The 17,044-nt window shown below is 42.9% G+C and overlaps 6 non-coding genes across 6 annotated transcripts; 2 read left to right on the forward strand and 4 right to left on the reverse strand.

Moving 5' to 3' along the window:
- Positions 1-61: 61 nt before the first annotated feature.
- On the reverse strand, positions 62-138 carry TRNAN-GUU (transfer RNA asparagine (anticodon GUU)). The gene has a single exon. It is a non-coding gene; the product is annotated as a tRNA-Asn (tRNA).
- A 334-nt stretch (positions 139-472) lies between these two features.
- TRNAN-GUU (transfer RNA asparagine (anticodon GUU)) lies at positions 473-546 on the reverse strand. Its single transcript has one exon. It is a non-coding gene; the product is annotated as a tRNA-Asn (tRNA).
- Positions 547-750: 204 nt separating this feature from the next.
- Positions 751-824, reverse strand: TRNAN-GUU (transfer RNA asparagine (anticodon GUU)). The gene has a single exon. It is a non-coding gene; the product is annotated as a tRNA-Asn (tRNA).
- A 334-nt stretch (positions 825-1,158) lies between these two features.
- On the reverse strand, positions 1,159-1,231 carry TRNAN-GUU (transfer RNA asparagine (anticodon GUU)). Its single transcript has one exon. It is a non-coding gene; the product is annotated as a tRNA-Asn (tRNA).
- An 11,441-nt stretch (positions 1,232-12,672) lies between these two features.
- Positions 12,673-12,746, forward strand: TRNAT-AGU (transfer RNA threonine (anticodon AGU)). The gene has a single exon. It is a non-coding gene; the product is annotated as a tRNA-Thr (tRNA).
- A 1,446-nt stretch (positions 12,747-14,192) lies between these two features.
- TRNAT-AGU (transfer RNA threonine (anticodon AGU)) lies at positions 14,193-14,266 on the forward strand. Its single transcript has one exon. It is a non-coding gene; the product is annotated as a tRNA-Thr (tRNA).
- Positions 14,267-17,044: the final 2,778 nt, after the last annotated feature.

A 17,044-nucleotide genomic window follows, 5' to 3' on the forward strand; every position in this document is an offset into this window, starting at 1 on the left:
GTTTTTTAGGTATTTCATATTTATAGGTTCATGTACACGGGATTAATATCTAAACTTGACATGTCCCTCCAAAGAGGGCTTGAACCTCCGACCTTATGGTTAACAGTCATACGCTCTAGCCAACTGAGCTATTGAAGCACATGGATTTTGTTTAATATTAGGTACCCCATTACCTTCTAGATCTCAATTGTCGTCTCAAGCAATTAAAATTTGGAATATATGTAGTTCATAGGTATTTCATATGTATAGGTTCGAGTACATGGGATTAATTAAATTGGCTTTTTAGGTATTTCATATTTATAGGTTCTAGATCTCAATTGGTCGTCTCAAGCAATTAAAATGCGGAAGATATGTAGTTCATAGGTATTTCATATTTATAGGTTCACGTACATGGGATTAATTAAATTGGTTTTTTAGGTATTTCATATTTATAGGTTCTTGTACACAGGATTAATATCTAAACTTGACATATCGCTCCAAGGAGGGCTTGAACCTCCGACCTTATGGTTAACAGCCATACGCTCTAGCCAACTGAGCTATTGAAGCACATAGATTTTGTATAATATTAGGTACCCCACTACCTTCTAGATCTCAATTTCTCGTCTCAGGCAATTAAAATGCAGAAGATATGTAGTTTATACGTATTTCATATTTATATGTTCATGTACATGGGATTAATTAAATTGGTTTTTTAGGTATTTCATATTTATAGGTTCATGTACACGGGATTAATATCTAAACTTGACATGTCGCTCCAAAGAGGGCTTGAACCTCCGACCTTATGGTTAACAGTCATACGCTCTAGCCAACTGAGCTATTGAAGCACATGGATTTTGTTTAATATTAGGTACCCCATTACCTTCTAGATCTCAATTGTCGTCTCAAGCAATTAAAATTTGGAATATATGTAGTTCATAGGTATTTCATATGTATAGGTTCGAGTACATGGGATTAAATAAATTGGCTTTTTAGGTATTTCATATTTATAGGTTCTAGATCTCAATTGGTCGTCTCAAGCAATTAAAATGCGGAAGATATGTAGTTCATAGGTATTTCATATTTATAGGTTCACGTACATGGGATTAATTAAATTGGTTTTTTAGGTATTTCATATTTATAGGTTCTTGTACACAGGATTAATATCTAAACTTGACATATCGCTCCAAGGAGGGCTTGAACTCCGACCTTATGGTTAACAGCCATACGCTCTAGCCAACTGAGCTATTGAAGCACATAGATTTTGTATAATATTAGGTACCCCACTACCTTCTAGATCTCAATTTCTCGTCTCAGGCAATTAAAATGCAGAAGATATGTAGTTTATACGTATTTCATATTTATATGTTCAAGTACATGGGATTAATTAAATTGGTTTTTTAGGTATTTCATATTTATAGGTTCATGTACACGGGATTAATATCTAAACTTGACATCTCGCTCCAAGTAGGGCTTGAACCTCCGACCTTATTATCATCGAAAAAATATAGTTGATTCCCTCAATGGAATCTAGATAATGTTTTATAACACAGATTTGTTGATTCTAAAGGAACACAATCACTAATCTCACATTTATCTCAGTTATATTTGGATTTATTCTTTTGCTCATAAATTATGTCTTATATCTGAATAAAGAATTAGCTGCCGAGTCCAAGGCCCCATGTACATTTAATTGATTAATCCAAAGTATTTAGTTTGAGGCATTTTCTTAGTGTATTATATATGCATTGTATTTAAATCTTAAAAGAGACCTTGTTTTCCTTATCTTTGAATGCAATTCTGCCAACCCATTCTGTGGTTACAATTTGGTGGGCCGGAACAGTTCTATAGAATGATCGATTTTTAACTCATCTCAAAGTTTTTGCTAAGGATTCAGAGCAGGGTATACCCGTCTTTCATTTTTAATAAGTGTATCTTGTTAGCTAACTTCTAATTAAATACATGAGATAACGTGGTCTGTATTCTCATCTTTGCTTCAACGGCATATGTTGATTATGAAAAAGTTATAATATATTCATGTGGTTTTTTATGTAGTTCATATTGATAGGTTCAAGTACATGCGTTCAATATCTAATCTTCACATGTGGCTCCAAGGAGGGCTTGATCCTCCGAGCTTACCCTTAACAGCCATACACTCTAGCGAACTGAGCTATTGAAACACATAGATTTTGCTCGTAAGGGAGGCAACGGAGTTATCCTTGGGGATAAGCAAGATTGTATCTTGCTCTAAGTAGACGCCATAATTTTGCTCTCGGAATACGAACAGGACCTACAAAGGCACCTTAATGGTTGAGATGACTTTTGCGCACAATGAGGATTGGCAGCGACTCTACGGAAAACTAAAGTCCTTATCTTCCACACATTGGCCCAAGTTAGAGCTAAGTGTCACCTAACTATCTACCATAGCCCAGTGGAGCTGGTTGGATCATATGTCTAGCTTGGAGTTACTTTCTATGACCACTCAGGTAAATTTTCGATCACACAAGAAACGAAGGCTAGAAATACGAGAGGACATGCATCCCTCTCACTACTCCAGAGACAATGCCATCAAGCATAATTTCAAGAGCCACAGACTAAAGGGTGGCTCTTTGACTCATTAGTGACTCGCTCCCTCATGTATGCATCAATGGTTTGGGCTCTAGGAATAACAACTTTCATGTGGATGCAATTAGAGAGACCATTGGTAATAATGTTATCGCGCCTACTCCGAAGCAAATCTACAGTAGCACATGACATCATTAGGTTTGAGTTTGGTTTATCCCCGATGTTTGTAGAGGCACTTTTTCAACTTAATATGTTGCTCCAAGGAGGGCTTGAACCTCCGACCTTTTGTGACACTTGGTAATAAAGAGTTCTTGATGCTGAATAAAAGCAATCAATAATCCTATATTTAGCTCACTTATTTTCAGATGTCTTTTTTTTGCACTGTAATTATGTCTTGTTTGTGAATAAAGAAATAGCTGCCTAGTGCAAGGTTCCTTGTATTTTGATTTCTTTAATACCAATTATCTATACCAAATTATTTGAACCTGAATTTGTTGGATTATCTTTTGTATGTGTCAATATCTAAGACTTTTCTATGTCGTGTTTGTATTAAGAAGGTGCTTTCGTAGCTCTGTTGGTTAGATTACATGTTTAGTAAGTGGGAGGTCTTGAGTTCCCTCATTTAGTTTGACGTGTTATTTTAGTGTATTATATATGCATCGTATTTCAATCTTAAAATACACCTTGTTGTCCTTATTTGTGAATGCAATTTTTCTAAACTATTCTATCGTTACAATTTGTCGAGCCGGAACACTTCTATAGATCGATCGATCATCCTGCTTTAGTAACATACATATATTATAAAACAATCATCATATATTCATGTTGTTTTTATGTAGTTCATATTTATAGGTTCAAGTAGATGGTTGAATATCTAACCTTGACATCTCGCGCCAAGGAAGGCTTGAATATCTGATCTTAGGGTTAATAACCATACGCTCTAGCCAACTTATGTATTGAAGCACGTAAAATTTTCCCAAAATTAGGTATCTCATTACCTTTTAAATCTCAATTGGTTGGTTCTGGCATTTAATATGCTAAAGATATGTAGTTTTGCTCGAAATGATCGGAACCTCCACCTCATGTAATTATTATCATAGAAAAAATATAATTGCTTCCCTCAATTGCATCTCTAATGTTTTTTAACAAAGATTTGTTGACTCTCAAGAACGCAATCACTAATCTCACATTTATCTTACTTATTTTTGGATTTCTTTTTTCACGCATAAATTATGTCTTATTTCTGAATAAAGAATTAGCTACCGAATCCAAAGCCCCTTCTAGTTTTAATTGATTAATCCAAATTATTTAGTTTGAGGTGTTTGTTTAGTGTATTATATATGCATCGTATTTCGAAGTTTCTGCTGAGGATTTAGAGCAGGGTATACCAGTCTTTCTTTTTTAATGTGTGTATCTTGTTACCAAACCTCTAATTAAATACATGAGATAACATGGTTTGTATTCTCATCTTTGTTTTAATAACATACATAGATTATAAAACAATCATAATATATTCACGTGGTTTTTGATGTAGTTTGTGAAAGTTAATACGCGGAAGCTTTGACAAAACTGGTTACACTTGATAGCAATAGAGAATAAACACAAGTTTAATGGAAGCTTAGAAAAAATAGTTCATGGGAGAGACCAAGAGAGCAGGATAACATAAACTCAATTAAAAATAGTAGTGCTCTCTATATATAATGTGCTTAGTGAGCACATTTATAGAAGTCCTGAGAAAGGAGTAACAGAAGTACTGACGTCCTCCCACCTAGCTCGCTCTCCTCGTCTGGTCTAGTTCTGCTTCCTGCGATTTGTCCAGTTCTGCGCTCCTCGATCTTTTTGGTCAATTTCTCTGCTCATAAGGCCCTTCTCAGCTCCTTCGTTGTTTTGACTTTCACACTCCTCGACTCGTCGGTCCCTCTGCGTCGATGTTGGTTTCCGTTGCCTCCTCGTTCGTTTGGCCTTCTATTGATTCGACTCCTCCAAATCGACTACATATGATTCGTTCTAGCTCTTGTCCAAATTGGTAGTCTCCAATTCTTCTTCAACCTTTAGGCCCTTCACCACGTCGGACCACGTTCGGGTCTTGGCCTTCTCCTTCCCGTCGGCTTGGTTCTTCTTGACTCTACCGCCGTCGCCGCTTGTTTGGATCTGCCGACTTCTTTTGTTGACTCAGCTTCCTTTTTCTTCTTGTCTCCTCCAATTTCGGCTGTTTCTGGTATCGACGCAAGATGACACGTTGTTAGAGATGGGCATGGGAGGCATCCCAATATTCAGAACTCTACCATATGCTCATGAGTAGCGATTGCGCCACTACATGGAAGAGATTACGGAAACCAAGACTACAAACACCCATTGAAAATCCCGAAACCTGGCACACATACATACAGAGAGACTTTTCGAAATCCCAAACCAACCAACCATTCCAATGCCTTCTACACCTTGACCTACCGTGAGGACACTCTAGGGTCGCGAAGGTCATAAAGAAATTACAACATAGGAAGTCCATGGACCACAGAGGATTTCAAGTAGAACACATCATACATGCGAGAGAGTGCTTAGCTCCCTTGCTCACTCTAATCTTTAATAGTGCCCTCGCGAAGTGTTTTCCACCACAATGGACTATGAACACAGTGACCCCCATACATAAAGTGGGGGACCCCATGGACCCAAATACATATAGAATCATTATGATAGGTCATACCCTTGCTAAATTATATGGTGTAGTAATGCAGGCAAAGCTTAGGGATTATATGGAGACCCTAAATGTTCGCGCACCTTAACATATTGGCATTAGACGATCATATCTTCACAGTTATATGCTTAATTGACTAAACTAAGGCTCGCAAGAAGAAGTTGTATTGTTATTTTGTGAACTTCCGCAAAGCCTTTGACATTGTCCCTAAGGAGTGGTTGTTTTGATCGGCTTAAAATCTTGAGGATACCAGATGACATGGTTTGGGCCATCTACGCACTATATGAACAAGTGTTTGGGTGTGTTCAATGCCCATGTGGCCTATCCAATTGTTTCACCAACACTATTGGATTAAAACAAGGTTGCCCCCTATCTGCCAGTCTTTTTGGGATCTACATTGACGAGATCACAAATTTTATTGCTTGTAAGGGAGGCAACGGAGTTGTCCTTCGGGATACGTAGGTTCGTATCTTGCTCTATGCAGATGACATAGTTTTACTCTCTGAATCCGAACATGACCTACAAAGGCACCTTAATAGCTTAGATTACTTTTGTGCACAATGAGGATTGACAGTGAATTTAGGCAAAACTAAACTCCTTATCTTCCACATATCGGCCCAAGTTAGAGGTAAGTGTCACCTAACTATCTACCATAACCCAATTGAGGTGGTTGGATCATATCTTTATCTCGGAGTCACTTTTAATGACTGCTCAGGTAAAGTTTTGATGACATAAGCAGCGAACGATAGACTTACGAGACGAGATGCATGCCTCTCACTCCTCGAGATACAATACCATGAAGCATACTTTCAAGAGACATGGACTAAAGGGTGGCTCTTTGACTCATTACTGACTCCCTACCTCATGTATGCATCAGTAGCTTGGGCTCTAGGATTACCATCTTTCATGTGGATGCAATTAGAGAAACCATTGGTGATAATGGTATCACTCCAACACCGAAGCAAACCGATAGTACCAGATAATGTCGCTCCAAGGAGGGCTTGAACCCCTGACCTTATGCTTAACAGCCATACACTGTAGCCAACTGAGCTATTGAACTATGTAAATCTTACACAAAATTAGGTTTCTGATTAGCTTTTATAATACTTGGTAATAAAGAATTGTTAACACTAAATGAAAACAATTAATATTCCTATATTTATGTTGAGAGACAAGCTCAACATCGGCCGGATCAGCTGAAGAAGCCGAGGACCGTATCGGTTGGAACCGATCAGTTAGGCCGAGTGCGTAAACCGGTACGCAGACCGGTGCGTAGGTAGGGCCGGATTGGTGCGTAAACCGGGAGGCCGTTAAGAAAGATATTCCGTGAGGAATATATTTGGGAGTTAGTGTAGGAGCTCTCAATGAGCATTGAAGTACTGTCAGTACTTCTGTCAGTCCTTCTAGGACTTGTATAAAAGTGTTCATTGAACACACATATGTATAGAGTGTAGTGAATCAAGTTTTTGTTGAATATAGTTCTTGTGTTCTCTCTCTCTCACTCTCTCTGTCTCTCCCGCGTATACTGCATAAGCTCAAGCTCTCCATTAAACTTGAGTGTTCTTCCTTCTGTTCGGTCTTCATACTTGCTTCCGCACGCTACTTTCTACATGGTATCAGAGCGCGAGGGTTGAGAACCTCTCTGCAGCCGACACAACTTGATGAAGAAGAACAAGAAGAACGATGGATAGAGGCATGGCAAGCTCGCTTCCAACAGAGAAGCTCGACAGAACCAACTACGCGTCTTGGTCCTACAAGATGCACCAGTACCTGCTCGGGCACGGCTACTGGAGTTATGTCGAAGAAGCTAATGACGCGGCACCTGAATCGACACACAGAGACTTCCCGTCGTGGGAGCAATTGGCGAGCAGGGTATTATACTGCTTCGCGTCGTGTGTGGGCGAACAACTATTGAGCTATGTTCGGGATGCAAAGACGCCAAAGGGTGTGTGGGAAAATCTGAAGAAGATTTTCGCCGCGAGCACCACAGCCAAGAAGCTTCAGCTCCGACAAGAGTTGAGCAACCTACGACAACGCGACTTGTCGGTGGCGGACTATACCTCGAAGATCAAGGATATCTGCGACTCCCTCACCTCCATAAAGGTGAACATCCAGGAGAGTGAGATGGTCCAGATCTGTCTCGGAGGTTTGGCGTCGAAGTTCGGAGCGTTCCGAACGGTTGTGTGTACCCGGGGGAATACACCGTCCTTTTTCGACTTATAGTCAATGCTCCTGGTAGAGGAGAACCACGCGGGTGCGTCTACAAGCACGCACACCGACACCAGAATGTTGTACACAGAGGAAGATAGGCCCCGTGGACGTGGAGGACGAGGCGAGTCGGCGCGCAATGGAGGCGGCCGACGAGATCAAGGAAGAAGGCACCGAAGTGATGCCGACAGCAACTCCGGACCCTCCGGAAACAGGGGGAGTCGAAGCGATGAGAACCGGCAAGGGAAGGCCATCGCGGAGTGCTGGTATTGTGGCAAGAAAGGCTACAGGGAAAGTGAGTGTTGGAAGAAGCGTGCCGAGTCGGAGAGAACCGGTTCCGGAAACGGCTTCGGACATACCGACAAAGGAAATCGGTAGCGATCGCACTACGCCGAAGACTACGGGAGAGCCGGAGAAGGGACTGCCTTCATGACGAGACACGAAGCAAACTCAATGAAACAGACCACCCTGAGATTGGACGAGGTGTGGTACGTAGACTCCGGAGCATCAAACCACATGACGAGCCGTAACAAGTGGTTCTCGTACCTTGAAAAGCCAATACAACCTGGAGTAGTCGCAGTTGGAGACGACACTCCGCATCCGATCGCGAATGTTAGAGAAGTTCCCCTTAGCCATGTTGGGCAGAAAGGGAAACTCATGAACGTGGTGCACGTTCCGACAATCACGAAGAACTTGGTCTCGGTCGGATAGATCGTCGACCAAGGGATGGAGGTTCTGTTTACACACCTTGGGTGCTTCATTGAGGAAGAAGGCCGTGTGATTGCGCAAGGGCGCAAAGACGAGAGGATGTTCATCCTCGACTCCACTAACGGCGGCACCACAATGTTCGTGAAGGGACAAAAATCCGAGTTGGACATTGACTTGTGCCACAAGCGGATAGGCCACGTCAACCACCAGCGGCTTCAAGATCTGCAATCGAAACAGGTAGTGTTCGGATTGCCCAAATTTAGTGGCCGAAAGGCACAAATTTGTGTAGCCTGCAGCTCGGGAAGCAACACCGACTTCCTTTCCCCAACGAGCGCAACCGGAGCCGGAACAAGCTCGACCTTATACACTCCAATGTGTGGGGGCCGGCACAAAATGTTAGTCTTGGCGGGAGCTGATATTTCGTCTCCTTCATCAACGACCACACGCGGCACACGTGGATCTACCTCATTGAAAGGAAGAGCGAATTCTTCGACTATTTCCAGGACCTCAAAGGGTTCGTGGAAACGGAAACGGGACGAAAGATCATGTTGGGAGACAGGTCCCTCCGGATGGGAAGGGAGAAGAGCAGTGCCGGATGGGAAACGGTATGAACCGGATGGTGTAGGCCCGGTATGAACCGGATGGGGAGTACCCGACTACGGAGAGCCGGATGGTGCAGGCCCGGTATGAACCAGAGGAAGAGACATATTCGTAAATATGTTTCTGAGAGCCCATCGAGGCTACATTTGTAAATAGCCGAAAAGTCATATTAGTATAAATATGACTTAGGGCAAACTTTTTGTGTGTCGTTTTTTGTTGTTGTTATTCTTCCTTGTTGGTGCAAGAAGAAGTGAGAGCGCGTAACTGTACAGAGAGAGAGGGAGAGAGACGAGGTCGTTGCCTCTGTTGTAACCGCCGCCTGTTGCGAAGATCTGAGAGCACGAGGTCGTTGCCTCAGTGAACTCACTGTTGTATATTCCTACATAGTGACAGTTTGCAGCTTGTGGGCTGCCGTGGTTTTTTTCCCTATTTTGGGGTTTTCCACGTAAACCTCCTGTGTACCATTTCTCCCTTTTGTGTCGCAGTTCATTACCTGTTTTTTCTGTGTATGAAAAGAATCTCGGTTGTGGCCGAGCGTCGGACATAAGGAACGTCGAGTTCCCTACAGATCAAGTGCCTGTGGTCGGATGGCGGGAAAGAGTACTTTTGTGGTCAATTCAACGGTTATCTACAACAAATGGGAATTCAGCGCGAATTCAGTTGTAGATACACGCCGGAGCAGAACGGCGTGGCCGAGAGAAAGAATCGGTCAGTTGTGGAAGCGGCACAGGCAATGATGGAGGAGAAGAGCCTGCCCAAGTTCTACTGGGCCAAGGCGGTAAGGACCGCGGTATACATCCAGAACCGGATCGGAGACAAAGTGTTGGCGCACGAGCTATATTTCGGAACGAAGCCGAACTTGCGACACTTGAGGGTGTTCAGTAGCATTGCGTATGTGCATGTACCGAAGGAGAAAAGGAGGAAGCTGGACGCAAAGGCCGAGAAATGCATCTTGGTCGGTTACTACGACGAGCAGAAGGGTTATAAGTGCTATAATCCTCGCACCAAACAAGCGCGTGTTAGCCGCGACGTTGTGTTTGACGAGTCCGCGTCCTGGTACCAGCCCCCGACTCCGAACGCCGACTCTAATCCGAGTTCTGACGATGAGGTCAGCGAGGCCGAGATGCCTCCGGATGAGCCCGAAATCGAGACCCGTGAAGAGAGTCCGATTTCACTCCGGTTAGGTGGACCGATTGGACGACTGAGTCGGTACGACCAGTCCGATGAAGAGCCGACGAGTAGTGGAGACTCGGTCATGCATTCCCCGCGCAGGAAGCCGAGGAGACGGCTTACGCGCAAAGAGAAAGGGAAGAAGAAGGTGTCGGATTCCGGCACGGATAGGAACGAGTCAGACCGACGCGAGTCCGACTCTGAGGGAACCGGTGACGAGTCTTTGAAGGTGAAGTCCGCGTCGACCGAGAAGGCCTCAACATCGGCTAATGTGAGATTACGCCAATCTACCCGCCAGAAGAATCATGTTTTGCGGTTCGGATACAACGAGTACATGGCGCATCATTATGCGTACATGACCCGTGTTGCGGAAGTGCGTGAGCCGGAGAGCTACGCAGAAGCGGCTAAAGATGCGAATTGGCGTGCCGCGATGGAGGAAGAGATGCACGCATTGGCGGAGAACGAGACCTGGGACCTCATTGACGCTCCAAAAGGGGTAAAACCGATCGGTTGTAGGTGGGTTTACAAAGTCAAGTACAACACCGATGGCTCGGTCAACCGGTACAAGGCTCGGCTAGTGGCAAAGGGCTACGCTGTCGCGTTGTTACGCGCGTGCTTGGAGAAAGGCGGGACCACGGGGGTCTTGGACTAGGGATTGACGGAGCATAGGAAGTTGTGCTTCACCGTTTCCGGGGATCCCAGAAGAACACTGGAAGCGACCAAAGGGAGAGAGAGAAAGAGAGGGAGCGCGCGCTTAACATCGACTCACGCACACACACGCACACAAACACACATGCCGACCCGACTCACGCCCTTATGTACAGGAAATGCAGGAAAGGGGAAGCACGCGACACCAACGAAGACGCGAATATACACAGACAGACGCAAACGGATATATATATATATATATAAGAAGAATACATTCTCGGCGTCGAGCCAGACCGAGGTAGGTTGCAGTAGTCGTCAGCTACCAAGCCGCCGGTCGGGGCGCTCATGGGCTCGTCACGCCGAGCAGGGTCTTGCGCAAGAGATGAGCTGAAACAAACCCTAAGCGAACACGAAGGGGGGAGAAGAAGAAGAAGAAGAAGAAGAAATGTAACTAACCCTAAATCTAACGGTATAAACTCTAACTCAAAAATGGGCAACCCCTTTCACAAAGGGCGTTCCCTTCCTTTTATAGAACAAGGAAAGGGGTGCGTTACAATGTGGGATAAATCCCGACTTACATGGGATCGTCTGTCCCGACTTGACTACTCTTCGGCGCCATAAAGGCGCCCTCATTATTCACACTAAATATACATGGGTGCGTACACACGCTGCACCCCGCCGATGTAGCCAATGTTCCCCGGTTTCTGCCTCTGGCCGAAATTCTTCACGACAACGCGCAGAAACACGGCATCGACTACGATGAGACATTTGCGCCGGTCGCGAAAATGACGACCGTCCGGGTTATGCTCGCAGTAGCCGCGGCCAAGGGGTGGCACCTACATCAAATGGATGTAAAGAATGCGTTCCTGCAAGGTGACCTTGAGGAACAAGTGTACATGGTACAGCCCCCCGGATTTCACTCCGGAACGAACTCCTCGGCGGTATGCCGACTGAAGAAGTCCCTTTACGGACTGAAGCAAGCCCCGCGTGCCTGGAACGCAAAGATCATGCAACAACTGCGTCGGATGGGCTTCGTCACGTCAAAACCGGACTCTTCCCTGTTCATCCAGAAAGGTCGACTCGGACCAGTTAGTATTTTACTATATGTTAATGACTTGGTCATCGCCGGCGCCGACCTAGGTGAAATCGACCGCGTGAAGCTCTAGCTTCCGGCATCGTTCGACATAAAGGATCTGGGGGACATTCATTACTTCCTCGGGATCGAAGTGATCCGTACCCCCGAAGGCATATTGATCAGCCAACGTCACTACGTGCTGAGTATGATCTTCAAATTCGGGATGGCCGACTGTAAGTCCGTCTCGACTCCTCTGGACAGAACCGTCAAGCTTCGTCCCGATACGGGAAAGGTATGCGACTCGACGAGGTTCCGACAAATTGTCGGAAGCCTCATATACTTGACCATCACCCGACCCGACCTCAGTTATCCGGTCGGGGTGATCAGTCAGTTCATGGCGCGACCTACCGAGGAGCACCTTCAGTGTGCGCAACGCGTACTGCGGTACGTAAGTGGCACTAAGGACCGCGGACTGCTATATCGGACCGGTGTAGCCACGCAGTTAGTCGCCTACACCGATGCTAATTGGGCTGGCAACGTCGCCGATCGCCGATCCACGTCTGGATACGCGTTCTCCCTCGGGAGTGCCGCGATCGCGTGGAGTAGTAAGAAGCAGCCGACAGTTGCACTGTCGAGCACCGAAGCTGAGTACCGAGGAGCGGCTGTCGCGACATGCGAAGCCATATGGTTGAAGCGGCTACTTACGAAATTGCAAGAGGAGGTGTCAGATTCGACGACGATCTACTGCGACAACCTCAACAGCATCCAACTCGCGAAAAACCCCGTTTTCCACGCACGGACCAAGCACATTGAGGTGCATTACCATTTCGTCCGTGAGCGTGTCCTTTCCGGTAATTATGTCTTGTTTGTGAATGAAGAAATAGCTCCCTAGTGCAAGGTTTCTTGTATTTTGAATTCATTAATACGAATTGTCTATACCATATTATTTGAACCTTAATTTGTTGGACTACCTTTTGTATGTGGCAATATCGAAGGCTTTTCTATGTGGTGTTTGTATCAAGAAGGTGCTTTCGTAGCTTAGTTGGTGAGAACACCTGTTTAGTAAGCAGGAGGTTTTGAGTTCAACTCTCAATGAAAGCAAGCCTAAGTTGTGCTTTTCCCTCATTTAGTTTGATATGTTTTGTTAGTGTATTATATATGCATCGTATTTCAACTTTAAAATAGACCTTGTTGTGAATGCAATTTTGCTAAACCATTAAGTCGTTACAATATGTCGAGCCCTAACACTTTTATAGATCGATCAATCGTCTTGCTTTAGTAACATACATATATTATAAAACAATCATCATATATTCATGTCGTTTTTATGTAGTTCGTATTTATAGGCTCAAGTAGATGGTTGAGTATCTAATCTTGACATCTTGCGCCCAGCAAGGCTGGAACCTCGGATCTTAGAGTTAATAGTCATCCGCTCCAGCCAACTGAGCTATTGAAGCACGTAAATTTTGCACATAATTAGGTTTCTAATTACCTTTTAAATATCAATTGGTCGGTTCCGGCAATTAATATGCGGAAGATATGTAGTTTTGCTTGAAATGAACGGAACCTCCACCTCATGCCATTATTATCATTGAAAAAATATAATTGCTTCCCTCAATTAAATCTCTAATGTTTTTTAACAAATATTTGTTGACTCTCAAGGAACGCAATCACTAATCACACATTTATCTGACTTATTTTTGGATTTCTTTTTTCACGCATAAATTATGTCTTATTTCTTAATAAAGAATTAGCTACCGAGTCCGAAGCCCCTTCTAGTTTTAATTGATTAATCCAAATGATTTACTTTGAGGTGTTTTTTTAGTGTATTATATATGCATCGTATTTCAATCTTAAAAGAGACATTGTTTTCCTTATCTGTGAATCCAATTCTTCTATCCCATTGTGGCGTTACAATTTCGTCGACCGGAACACTTCTATAGATAGATCGATTTTTAAATCCTCTCAAAGTTTTTGCTGAGGATTCAAAGTAGGGTATGCCCGTCCTTGTTTTTTAATTTGTGTATCTTGTTAGCTAACTTCTAATTAAATACATGACTTATATTATAAAACAATCATAATATGTTCATGTGGTTTTTTATGTAGTTCATATTGATAGGTTCAAGTACATGGGTTTAATATGTAATCTTGACATGCTGCTCCAAGGAGGGGTTTGAACCTTCAACCTTGTGCTTAATAACCATACACTCTAGCCAACTGAGCTACTGTACTGTACGTAATTCTTGTTTGAAAATTAGGTCTCTCATTACCTTTTATGATACTTGGTAATAAAGAATTGTGGACGCTAAATGAAAGAAATCAATAATCCTATATTTAGCTAACTTATTTGCAGATGTCTTTTTTGTGCATGGTAATTATGTCTTTTTTGTGAATAAAGAAATAGCTCCCGAGTGCAAGGTTCCTTGTATTTTGAATTCTTTAATACGAATTGTCTATACGAAATGATTTGAACCTCAATTTGCTGGACTATCTTTTGTATGTGGCAATATCGAAGACTTTTCTATGTGGTGTTTACCTTAAGAAGGTGCTTTTGTAGCTCAGTTGGTTAGAGCACCTGTTTAGTAAGTGGGAGGTTTTGAGTTCAACTCTCAATGAAAGCAAACCCAAGTCATGCTTTTCCCTCATTTAGTTTGATGTGTTTTTTTAGTGTATTATATATGCATCGTATTTTAATCTTTAAATAGACCTTGTTGTCTTTATCTTTGAATCCAATTTTGCTAAACCATTATGTCGTTACAATTTTTCGAGACGGAACACTTCTATAGATCTATCGATCGCCCTACTTTAGAAACATATGTAGATTATAAAACAATCATCATATATTTATGTCGTTTTTATGTAGTTCATATTTTGAGGTTGAAGTACATGGTTGAATATCTAACCTCGACATATCGCGGCAAAGACGGCTTGACCCTCTTATCTTATGGTTAACAGCTATACGCTCTAGCCATTGTGTTATTACAATTTGTTGAGTTGGAACACTTCTATATATCAATCGATTTTTACGTCCCCTTAAAGTTTTTGTTGAGCATTCAGAGCAGGGTATACCCGTTTTTCTTTTTTAGTGCATGTATCTTGTAGGCTAACTTCTAATGAAATACATGCAATAACATGGTTTGTATTCTCATCGTGCTTTAATAACATATGTAGATTATCAAAATAATCAACATATATTCATGTGGTTTTTTTTGTAGTTCTTATTTATAGGTTCAGGTACATGGGCTTAATATCTAAACTTAACATATCGCTTCAAGGAGGGCTTGAACCTCTGACCTTATGGTTAACAATCATATGCTCTAGCCAACTGAGCTATTAAAACATGTAGATTTTGTAGAATATTAGGTGTCCCATTACCTTTTAGATCTCAATTAGTCGTCTCCAACAATTAATATGTGGAAGATATGTAGTTTAGTTTGAGGCGTTTTTTTAGTGTATTATATATGCATCGTATTTCAATCTTAAAAGAGACCTTGTTTTCCTTATCCTTGAATCCATATCGTTGCTTTAGAAACAATCATCATATATTCATGTCGTTTTTATGTAGTTCGTATTTATAGGTTCAAGTACATGGTTGAATATCTAACCTTGACATCTTGCTCCAAGGAAGGCTTGAACCTCCGATGTTTGGGTTAATAGCCATATGCTCTAGCCATTGTGTCATTACAACTTGTTGAGCCTAACCCTTCTATATATCAATCGATTTATATGTCCTCTTGAAGTTATTGCGGAGGATTCAGAGCAGGGTATACCTGTCTTTCTATTTTAGTGCATGTATTTTGTTAGCTAACTTCTAATGAAATACATGAGATAACATGGTTTGTATTCTCATCTTGCTTTAATAATATACATAGATTATAAAAGAATCATAATATATTTGTTGAGCGAGCAAGCTCAACCGGATCCGGATCGGCATCCGAAAGGATGAGCCAGATCAGTATCCGAATGGTATCCAGAAAGAACCGCCCGGATCGGGGAGACGGATCGGAGAGCCGGATTCGAGCGGGAACTGAAAGCTTAGTAGTAGCCTAGACTACTAGGTAATCATTGTCTCGTAGTTAGTGTCAATCGCATGTAGGAATATGGAAGTACTTATCAGTCCCTTATGGACTTGGATAAATAGTATTGTTTAGCACGTTGTATGTCTAGAGTTTTCAGAGTGATATTTTGAATTGAGTTTATGTTCTGCTCTCTCTATCTCTCCTGCGTATACTCTCTGTGAATTAAGCTGCACCATTAAACCTTCATCTTATTCTTTGTTGCTATCCGGCTAAGCCGGTTCTGTCTAACGCTTCCGCACGTTTACCTTCACAAATAGTTAGTACCGAAAATTATAGTTAGTTACAAGTTTTGCAGTTCTTGCCGATAGGCCAATATGTATTTCTTGATGAGTAAGTCATTCAGGTTGCCTATAAAAAGGAACCAAAGGCATTGTAAAATCTATCATTTTCTTTTAGTAATATAAGATTAGTTGTAGGAAATCTTGGTGTGGAGTTGTTTATTTTCTGTTATCTATTTCCACTCTGCTACAACTGTATTAGGTAAGTAACGATCTCGATGTCCGTGTAACATCAATAAGATTACATAAACTTAATATCTATTCGCACAACCACAATTCTTTGATAGAACGTTCAGTACGAAATGTTCGAACACTATTGTGTGTCGACGACCGAGTCGGCTATCGACCGAAAGACATCGAACCCGGGTTACCCTCATGACAGGCGGGAATACTTACCACTATACTACAACGACATCCTCGTATTGGAAGTATCGACCGCAAAACTCGTTAAGAACATGGACCAGAATGTCATAAACGAGGCTTGGTGTCGTCGCCAATACACAACATTCAACGAAATTCATCTGCGTATGGGAGGGAATATCCATGAGTGCACTCGGACGAGATCATGGTAATATGTGCCCTGCCTCACGGATGACCCACAGTACCCCACATGGGGTCGAAAGGGGTAGAGGATCCGGGGCAGCTAGCAAAGCATTGGGCATATGGCGGCAATGCCCTAGGAGGTGACATTGGCTTCACCATGCCCTTCGTGTCGTTGCCAGGAATCCAACCCTGGTCACCCGCATGACAGGCCAAGATACTCACCACTATACTACAACGACATTGTCATGTCAAAAGTATCGACCCTACAACTCATTCGGAACATGGTCCGGAATGTCGAAAATGAGGCCTAGTGTCGTCACCAGTACACAGCATGCAACGAAATTCGTCCGCGTATGGCCGGGAATATCCACGACTACACTTGGACGAGATCATGGTATTATATGCCCTGCTTGGCGGACGAGCTTCACCACGCCCTTCGCCTTGTTGCCGAGATCAAACCCGGGTCACCCACGTATAGGCGGGAATACTCACCACTATA

This window comes from Azolla caroliniana, unplaced genomic scaffold (genome assembly GCF_043228905.1).
Source record: "Azolla caroliniana isolate FFs.n. ecotype wild unplaced genomic scaffold, voAzoCaro1.0.p SCAF_15, whole genome shotgun sequence".
Lineage (NCBI taxonomy): Eukaryota > Viridiplantae > Streptophyta > Polypodiopsida > Salviniales > Salviniaceae > Azolla > Azolla caroliniana.